The sequence below is a fragment of the Equus quagga genome, chromosome 5 (genome assembly GCF_021613505.1).
Source record: "Equus quagga isolate Etosha38 chromosome 5, UCLA_HA_Equagga_1.0, whole genome shotgun sequence".
Classification (NCBI taxonomy): Eukaryota; Metazoa; Chordata; class Mammalia; order Perissodactyla; family Equidae; genus Equus; species Equus quagga.
The window spans coordinates 36,194,536-36,204,954 of NC_060271.1; the positions used below are offsets into that span (position 1 = coordinate 36,194,536).

At 53.4% G+C, this 10,419-nt stretch overlaps 1 protein-coding gene across 8 annotated transcripts in view; it reads right to left on the reverse strand.

The window, feature by feature from the left end:
* The window catches only part of ARHGEF10L (Rho guanine nucleotide exchange factor 10 like), a 152,675-nt gene that overhangs the window by 136,534 nt on the left and 5,722 nt on the right, over nt 1-10,419 (reverse strand). The window contains exon 1 of one of the 8 annotated variants that reach the window (XM_046660356.1): nt 576-678. The exons of the other annotated variants lie outside the window; for them this stretch is intronic. The gene's annotated coding sequence lies outside the window, so the exon portion shown is untranslated. Of the gene's footprint in view, nt 1-575; nt 679-10,419 lie in introns of those variants that run through there. 8 annotated transcript variants of the gene reach the window in all.

Consider the following 10,419-nt stretch of genomic DNA (forward strand, 5'->3'; position numbering starts at 1 on the left):
GGCCGGCTCCGGGCTGAAGTCACCGCTTAACCCCTGCTGGCCGGGCTGCGGCCGCCGTGCCGCCCCGCCTGCGCCCCCGCCCCGGGGCATGGGCACCGGGGGGAGGACCCTCCCCAACCACCCGCAGGCGGGGGCTGCGAGCTGGGGCCACACTGACCCGACCTCTCAACACGCAGGTGGGGAAACTGAGGCCCGCAGCGGGTGAGGCCTTGCCCCGGGTCACCCAAGGACCCCTCATTCCATCACTCCCAGTGTCCCCTCCCAATTGCCCGTTTCTCCCCCCAGGAAGCTCTCCCCCACTCTCCCACTTCCCTGTTTCTCCCTTGGAAAGGTCCCGCGCGTGCACACACACGCGCGCGCGCGCGCGCGCGCGCTTCTGCCCCCTCACTTCCAGGGGTTTGCCCAGGGGTTCCCCAGAAGGGCCAGAGAGTCGTGGGTTGGCCCCGGGGGAAACCCTGGCCGTGAGATGGGCCCCCACCCATTGTAGGCAGCTCAGAGCCCTCCAGCCCCTCGGTGGCCTGGCACCCTGGCCTCCGATAATGACCTCAGGAACCATGACTCTGGGGGCTGGGTACCTGAGGGCTTTGAGAGCATCAGCACTGGCGACAGCCCTGCCATGTAGGCCCTTTTTCCTGATGAGGGAACTGAGGCTCAGAGCTCCCCAGGAAGGAAGTGGTGGAGCCCAGATCCCAGCACGCCCCTCCCTTCCAGTCCCCAAGCTGCCAAATGCTAGTTACTCCCTCCCAGAATTCCAAAGAGGGCCTCCGGATATGATGCAATTAATTATAGTTATCTGCTCGTTAATGAAGATTATCCCTGTTGTTATTAGACACTGCCCTGCTACCTCTCTATCTGCAACGACATTCACGTAGCAGGCTTATCAGCAATTGCTTATCAGCAATTACTCCTGGGTTGATAATGATGAGTTCTGCAGCCTCCGAAGGGCACAGGTGTGTGTAGGCTGGAATCTTTGTCACCTGTGTTCGTTCATTCAATGCAGCTGGCAAAAACATCTTTTTCATACTGCCTATCTGTCAGGCACCAGCCCGAGGGGCTAGGAATGAAACAAGGAACAGACAGACCCTGGCCCTGCCCCCTCGGCTCTCCTAGGCCAGGAGGAGACAGGAATGAACAGGCCACTACAGTGCAGCAAGACAAGCCACACCAGGCCACGGTCACTGAAATCATCGTATTCATTGGTCCGTTTGCTTGTGTATTGTCCATCCCCGCACAAGACATAAGCGCCACAGAGCCTGTCCTCAGACTTGTTCAGAGTTGTCCGAAGCCCCAGGCCGAGGGCAACGAGGCGCATAGTGAGCAGCTAGTAAATATTTGTTGAGCACTTACTGTGGTCCAGACATCGTTCTAGCCATCCGGGCGACATCAGTGAAAACACAAGCATGACCCCTGCCCTGGTGGAGCTTCCATTCCAGCGGTGAATAAATGGTGGCTGTGATAACAGAGCAGAAGGCTTCTAGAATGCCAGCAAAGCAGCAAGAACATCTTCAGATGTCCATCGAGTGACCTCAGGGCTCTGAGCCTTAAGCCTTGGACCAGAATTTAGATGTTCGGGTCCCGCTGGGGTGGCAGAGCTGAGTGCAATTCCCTGGACCTGCATTCGAAGCCTTTCAGACCTACTCCAACTGCCCTCCTTGGCGATCCCATTTCTCTCCAGGACCTGAGCCCTCCTGAGTCCTCCAGGCCGGAGGCCTGCCCCTCTCTGGTTGCACAAAGGCTGACCCCCCAGCTCCAGACTGCCAGAAGGCCCTGAATCCCCAGGAAGCCGCCCGCGTGGCCTCTTCCCTGACCGCCTCTCCTCGGAGCTCTGCAGCACCTCCTGCATTGGTAAGGTGCACTGTCAGCTCTTTTGTTGTTTGATTAAATTGGCTCTGGACACATGCTGACTGGAACTGTCTCCGGCTTGAGGGCAGCTGTGACCAGGCTGGAGGGCAGGGACCACACCCCATGCCCTCCTGTGCCGCCAGAGCCGAGCGCATGTTAGGGGCACATTCACCATCAGAGGATCCAAGTGGATCCAATGGATTCCAAGTGGACACTCTCAGGCTTCTGGGTCCAGGATTGCAATCCACCAGCTCATAAAACCAATGGAGCCCCAGAAGCATTTTGTTTTATTCACAGAGGTCCTGTTGTTATTGTTAATTAGTTACCAACACCTAACAATTGGCAGATTTCCCATGAAAAGCCAGATTGCTGGCTTCTCTTTTGTTTATTTATTTATTTTTTTAAAGGTTTTATTTTTTTCCTTTTTCTCCCCAAAGCCCCCCAGTACATAGTTGTATATTCTTTGTTGTGGGTACTTCTAGATGCTGTCTCAGCGTGGTTTGATGAGCAGTGCCATGTCTGCGCCCAGGATTCGAATCAATGAAACACTGGGCCTCCTGCAGCGGAGCACGCGAACTTAACCACTCAGCCACGGGGCCAGCCCCTAGCTTCTCTTAACAAATGTGAAGATCTGGTCATGCCGGGCCCTCGTTCCCCCCGGGGCCACACTCTGCAGGCCCGGAGGAGCTATGTTCCTCTACTTGCCACCATCCCTCTCAGCTCTGTATCACCCAACTGACTTGGAGGCCCCTCCTCTGAATTAGTGTTTTCGGTTTATTTTCCCTCCATGTTCTGCTCTTACAAGAAAAAAAATCATATCACAAAACACAGACTGGAGAATAAATGAGCCTGCAGCCCTCACCTCCCAGGCCAGGTCAGGCCCCAGCCCAGGCAACGTTCTCCCGCATTCTTGTTCCCTCCACCATCTGGCTCCCTGACGCGCACACAGCCTTGCTCTCTTGCCTTCCCAGCTTCGTGTTCTAAGCTGCACAGCACAATGCAACATACGAGGTGCTTCACTGGGCCTTTGCTCATGCTGCTTCCTCCACTTGGAATGCCCCTACTGCTCCAGCCCCCAGACACCGTGGCTAACTGCTTTTGGATGCTCTCGACGTAGATAACACCTTCTCAAGGATCTCTTCCCTAGTGTCCCCAGACTGGGCTCCTGGCTCCCACAGCATCCTCCTGTCCCCCTGTCAATGCACCCATCCTGCCGCGTTGTGCGGTGTATTTGCCCCATGTCTTCCCCGGGCTGTGAGTCCCGGGGGCTGGGACTGTCCTGTCTCATTCATGGTGGAATCCCCAACACCTGGGACAGAGTCTGATCAAGCGTAGGCACGAGACAAATATTTGCTAAATAGATGAGCAAATGGGTTTCAATAACCACAAAAGGAACAAAAAGGATTTTGTTCCACGGGAACATTTCCACGTCCCAGAACCTTTGATTAACTAGAGTTTCCCACTCACTGAGCTTTCTGTGGGGCAGGATTTTTTGTGTAAGCATGATCATGAAGGATCCATCTGGACCAGACTGGAACTCTGTTCTCTGCTGTCACCGACACTGACCTGGGAAGGAGGGAGGCAGGCGGGGCAGGGGGCATATCTTCCATCGGCCAGAGGGGCTAAGTGACTTGCCCAAGGTTGCCTGGGTGGGACAGTGGACTTCCCCAAGAGCATAAACCACCTTCGCACAGGCGCACGAAGGGAGAGCGTGCAGGAAGCAGTTCGTCCTCATTATTGACTGTATCATCTAACCAGTCACGAACAGGCCATTATCCAGGAGAGGCTGGATCACCTTTTGGTCACAAATGAGGACAATAGAGTCTGTCTTACAAGATGACACCCTCTTCCCCGTGACACCCTTGCCCCTGTTTAGTAGGACGGGCATTTTGAAGGGGGCTGGGATGGCCTCCCAGGTTCCTCACAGCCCAACACCTGCATTTCTGGGGAGCAAGCTGAGGGCAGAGGCATAGCCACAGGTGGAGGCGGTTCCGGGGGCTCAGGGGGAGAAGGAAACTTGACTTTTCTGAGCTGCCGCTTTATGGGCCTTGGTGTCAGGGAAGGGCCAGTCTGAGTAGCTCCTTCTCTTGGGGATGAAGTCTCAAAGTTCTTCCAAAACAACCATGGTGGGGGGGGGGGGGGGGGGGGGGGGGCAGTGGGTGGACACTCACGTCCAGTGGGCTGGACACGGACACAATGCAGGGCTCTGCCACCCCGAGCTCTCCGAAGGGCCCTACGAACAGCTCTCACCGTCTTCCACTCGGGCCCAATGCCTGTAAAGTGGGAGCAATCTTTTGCCCTCTTCTATCACACAGGATTTTGAAGGACCAATCCAGTATAGCCTAACAGATGTTTCAGCCTCTCACGGACAAAATTAGATTAATGCACTATTTGACACTATATTATCATAAACAGTCACAAACATTATGAGACACAACCTAGTATAGTAGTGATCAAGAGTTCAAACTCTGGGGCCGGCCTGGTGGCACAGCGGCTAAGTTTGTATGTTCCACTTTCATGGCCCAGGGTTCGCCGGTTCGGATCCCAGGTGCGGTCATGGCACCACTTGGCAAGCCATGCCGTGGTAGGCGTCCCACATATAAAGTGGAGGAAGATGGGCAGGGATGTTAGCTCAGGGCCAGTCTTCCTCAGCAAAAAGAGAAGGATTGACAGCAGATATTAGCTCAGGGCTAATCTTCCTCCAAAAAAAGAGTTCAAACTCTTAGGATTCTCACTGTTGGAGAAGGAATTACAAATATGGCAAGGGAGAAAAGCAGAACGAGCCCTACTTCTACTGGAAGTGTTGGTGTTGGACTGGAATCGGAGGTATTGGTGTGAGCTCATAGTTCTGTCCACCAAGAGGCCTGGGGCCAGGGACACCTCATAGCATCGAGCACACTGAGCAGCCAGACCATGGTTTCCAAACACTCTTCTCTACTAAAAGAAACAAGAGTTCCTGCGAGAAACTGCTGATTCCAGAGAAAGAACAAGTTGAGCCTGAAATCTATTCTTGAGCCAGAAATTAATACATTGCTCAAGAAGTGATGGGAACACAGCAAGAGGACACAGAAACCAACTCAAAGAGGCTCCCACTAGCCAAACCCAGGGCGACTTAAGCATCAAAATAAATAACGATTGTAAGGATTTACATCCCATTGAACACAATAGGAAAGCAAGAGTCCTTACTGGTGTAAATAAATTAAAAGCTAGGAATAACTATTTACCTCATCTCAAAGTACTTCCCCACAAAATACTTATTAACCACAAAGGGCGAAAGAACAACCCCACAGTAGAGAAACTTGGCAGACACCTCCTCAGCCGCGTGGTCAAAGTGGGTTCCCAGGACCCGTCAGGGGGTATCTGACCTCCTGAGTCTCCTGCTGTGATGCCCCGAGAAGGACACAACATCCCTTCATGATGTTCCTGCCCAGGATGCATGCCTCACATCACCATCAAGGAAACCCAAATGGCGGGACATTCCTCTAAATGCCAAGGTGACGAAAATCAAGGAAAGACTGGGGAACTTTCCCAGATTGAAGGAGACTAAAGAGACGCGACAACTAAATGGTAAGGTGTGGTTCTGAACCCTTTTGCAGGAAAGGACACTTTTGGTCCAGTTGGCAGAACTTGAATAGAGTCTGAGGGTTTGATGGTAGAAATGTATTGTGTGAATTTTCTGATTTGGGTGGCTGTCTCATGGTTGTATGGGAGCACGTCCTTGCGTGTAGGAGACACATACTAAAGATCTGGAGTAAAGGAACATCAAGTCAGCAGTTTCCTCTCAAATGCCTGGGAGGGAAAGAATGTGAGCTGTATGGTACTTGCAGTTTTCTGTGAGTTTGAAGTTATTTCTAAAGTCAGATGGCCTTGCTAATCTAGACCAAGTCGCTTAATTTTCTGCATCTCAGTTTCATCCCCTGTATGGTATGTGTGAAAGTAATAATACCTACCTCGTGGGGTAGTTTAGAGAATTAAATATTTGTGAACTATTTAGTGCAGAACCGGGCTTATATACATATTGCAAAATTTTGAAGAGCTGTGTAATTTTTCTTTTTCTTTGTGCAGTTCCCATTTCGTGGTAAAGTGCCAGGGTATGACAAACCCCAGTGAGCAGGGGACCAGGGAGGGGATGGCAACGGGAGAACCAGGCAGGATGAGCCATGATAACTGACACTAGGTCTCAAAGTTGGGGACACCACGGGAAGAGGGCCCTGGAGGCCAGGAAAGCGCATGCCCCAGAAGAGGGGGCCGTCACCACCCGGTTCTAGGAGGTGCATCACCATGCCCAGTGTCTCCAGAGCTTTCTTTTTACTTTCCAAGAGAAGCCAGCGATCCAGATTTCTAGAAGAAATCCCCTGATTTTTAATATTGACAAATCTTTCACATTCTGAGTGAGCCAATACTTTGTGAGCCCAACGATCGCAAGCGCCAGCAGCAGGAGGAGTTCTGAAAGCTTGTCCTGAACACTTAGAAACGTGGAAACGCCCCTGTGGGTTGACACAAAAAGCACCAAACCACTGCTGACGGTTCCTCTGCCGCTCCCATAGAGCCTCTGCAGGGGCTGGGGTGCGCCTGCCAGGAGCTGCCTCCGGGCCGCCCCCAGCGCGGTAGCCACGCCTCCCCAGCACAGCTGATTGGTGGCGAGGGAGAACATCTGACCAGACTGGGCCAATCAGCTGGTTTCTCCCAGGAATTTGAGCGCTTGAGAGGGAGCAGAGAGGAGGACCTGGCCAAATGACGGGGGACACCGAGCCTGAGAGATGGTGCGGAGCTGGGGCTGCGTCCACCTTCCAGCAAACCCCAGCCAAGTTCAAGCTGCGGTTCCAGGGGATTAGAAACGCAAAAAAAAAAAGAAAGAATGCAGAGTAAAAGACAGCGAGGCAGAGACCAGACAGGCCGGGAAGGCGTTCACAGCAAAAATAATAGAAATAATTATAACAAGCTCCTCCATGACGCTCTCTTTACACCAGGCTCTGTTTAATCGCTTTATACATATTAACTCACTTAATCCTCACAATAACCCCATAAAGGTTTCCGGGGCAGGTGCCAGACTTTTAAAAAAAAGTTAATTTTATAAAAGTAGGTACTTTTAGCCCTGTTTTACAGATGAGGAAACTGAGGCACAAAGACATTCTGTCCTAGCCTTGGCTGGCCATCAGAGTGACCTGCTGTGTCCTCATGGAGAGCCCCTCCCCTGGTACTCACTTGAGTGGATTTTTATTCCTATGACAAGAGGAAAGATTGACACTCAGGTGGTGTCCGCTGCCCACGGCTACTGGCTTGGTGCAGGATGAGGGGGGATTCTGAGACTGATTAAGTCACCAGGTGTCCCCAACATCCTGCTCCAAGCCTCTTATATCTCCCCCAATGGAAAAGGTGAAGGGGGAAAGTCACAGCCTGGGGTAAATGTGGGCCAGGGGCGCCAAACACCTCTAGATACTCTGCCCACCAGCCCAGCCCGCACAGGCCATCTTACAGTAGGGACCAGCCTCACCCACCCCTCGGGATATCTGCAGCTTCTGCTGGGATAAGCAGGCGGAGGGCGTGGGGCTGTCTGCTGAGCCAAGGTAAGATCGGGTTTCCCTGCTTGGGGCCTGGCCAAGGAGCCAGAAAGGACAAGGAGACAAGGTCTTCGCTTCCTGGCATCAGGTTACTGCCCCTGCCCGGGGCTCGGCTCAGGGTGCCAGGCAAAGCTCCCAAGCATGAGAGGGGCTGGTCAGCTGACAGCAGACTGGGCCCAAGGCCTGTTCTAGATGCAGCCATGAGGATGAAGCGGATGTGGCACTGGGAGGGGGAGCAGAGAGGGCACCCAGGAGATACCGTGAGCCTCCAGCCTTGCCAGGCAGACCAGGCTGGGGACTGGGGGTCGGGACAGAAGGTCTCCAGGAGGGAAGGTTCTGGGCCTGGGGAAAGGGAGGCGCTGCAGCTGCCAGCCCTGAGACTGGAGTGACACTCCAGACTCCAGATGGGACCCAGCCCCCACCCGCCCGCCCGCCCCGAGCTGCAGCCGGAGGGCCTGGCCATGCCTACAGCCTGGCACCAGCCCCAGAAACCTTCAGCGTCCCCCAGTTTCACCACCCAGGGCTGGGCGGTTCCATAAGCTCCCTGGTCTCGGAGATGAAAGACGCTTTCTAAGAGCCATAAAACCGTGCTCGCTGGGAACAATGGGCCCTTATCCCCGTGCGTCCTTCACAGAAACTCCCATCAGCAGCTCACCAGAAGCTGCACGCAGGAGTTTTATAGACTGGAGTTTTGGACCAGCCCCAGCGTTCATTAACATCCACTCCCTCGCCCTCCAGGGATCCTGCACAAATCACTCCCATTTACAGAAGCCCACTCTCTGCTCAGCCTCCAGGCAACCCTGCAAGGAAGGGGGCTTTGTCCAGTTTTATGAATAAAGAAACAGACCCAGAGAGGTTAGGTGACTCACCCAGGGTCACACAGCGGGAGAGTGGAGGAGCTGGGATTTAACTCCAGAGTCCACGCTCCTTCCCCCGTATGGTGTGGCCTCTGGTCAAGATCGCCCGAGTCCTGCCTCACGGAACTCAAGAGGTTAAGCTGAATGGTTTTCTTAGGTTTCCTCCTGGAAACAAGCATCTCCTGAGACCTCAACGCCTTCACCAGAGTGGCCCTGTTGACCTACCCAGTGGGTCAGCAGAGACACACCGAGGTGGGTCACTTCAGAAGGGAGCCCCAGCGCATCAGGGAGGGATTCAAGCCGCTTCCCTTGGACGAGACCCAGAGTCCCTCGCTTCTCTCACAGTCACACTCCCAAAGCCTTTTCACCCCATTCCTCCTCTGAAGACCACCGATAATGAAGACAGCCCCCCCTTACCGAGCATTTACAGCAGGCCAGGCTCTGTGCACTTCATGCATGATCCCATTTACTCTTGCAAGAACTCTATAGAATGGCTGCTTTCAAGATCCCCTTTTTCACATGAGGAATTGAGGCACAGAGAGGTAAGTAGCCTGCCTAAGGTCACACAGCAAGTAAACAAAGGATTCCAGATCTATCCGACTCTACCCCACCACACCTCCCCCAAACCTCACAATGTGGGGTTCAGCAGACACTCCATCCACACTGGGCCAATCCCACAGTCCTGGGTCACAACTCTGGGTGTCACCCCAGATGTGTGGATAATGACAATAGCCATTGCTCTGTATCAGGTACCTTCTAAATCCCTTCACCGTCCCCCCTCTACACAACAACCTCAGTGTCGATACGGCAATTCCTATTTTGCAGATGAGGAAACTGAGGCTCAGAAAGGGGAAGTGTCTTATCCACAGACCCACAGAGCTGGTCAGTGGGGGTGTCAGGATTTGAACCCACTTCTGTCTGGTTCCAGACCCACTGCTTCTTCTGGGGAAGCCAGCGTGACAGTTCAATCAGACCACCCCAATAGAGTCTTGGCGTGCACTCAACTTGTGCTCCCAGATACTCCCCAAATGAGTGCCTAAGATGGCCTGGTGCCATTTCAGGAGCTGGAGGGACCGTGGTCAACAAGACTGGAATGCCTCAGTCCCCATCAGCCCCATGGGGCACCACCAGGGACCCCCTGACCACTTCCGGCTGCTTCCCCAGAGCTCCAGCCACAGCCCCCTCTCCGGACCCTCCAACACGATGGCTCATCCCCACCTCGGCCGCCCGTGCCCCCTGCCTCCCCTCAGCTTCTGCGAGCTTTCCAGAGAGCCACCCCCCAGCCCCGCAAAGGCAGTCTACAGCTCCCGGTCTCATGGCTTATTTCACTTCACAACCAGCTCCTAACTGGGAAAACCAGACAGGCAGCTGCCTTGGCTCAGGCTCCCCCAAGATGCCCTCAGACCCACACACCCCGGCGCCAGGTGGCATGGCCAGCACCCACAGCCCCTTTGTTGAGATGATTTGCTCATAGGCTGCCCCACCCTGAGAAGCTGGCTTGGTCACCAGTCCCATTACCTTCTTTTGCTGCCAAGGAAGCCAGCCTGCCCCTAAACAACTCATAGATACATACAGTTACTTAGCTGGTGCCAGGCGCTGCTTTGAGTACTCTTCATCATCATCACCTACGTCATGATCATGATGGTCATTATCATTGTAGCTCACATTTATTGAGCACTCACTACATGCCAGGCACTGGGCCAGCCCTTTACCCCTATGACCTCATCAAATCTTGGCAATAATCCCATGAGGTAGGTACTATTATCATCCCATGCAACAGATAAGGAAACTGATAAACAGAGACGATAAGGCCATGGCACAAAGTGCTGTATTCCTTATGAAATTGTCTGTCATCCCTGCTGTACTGTAATCTCCCTGAGGGCAGGAGCATGTCTGCTTTGCACAGAGTTGTATCTCCAGAATATAGTGCTTGGCACAGAGTGGACATTCAATAAAGTCTTTTAGATGGATAGACGGATATATGCATGGAAGAGTGGATGGAAAGACAAATAGATGGATGGATCATTGGAATGATGGATGGATAGATGGATGCATGGATGGATGGATGAAGGATGGATGAGTGGATACATGGATAAATGGATTGATGGATGGATGAATGAAGGATGGACAGATGGATGGATCATAGATGGATGATGGAC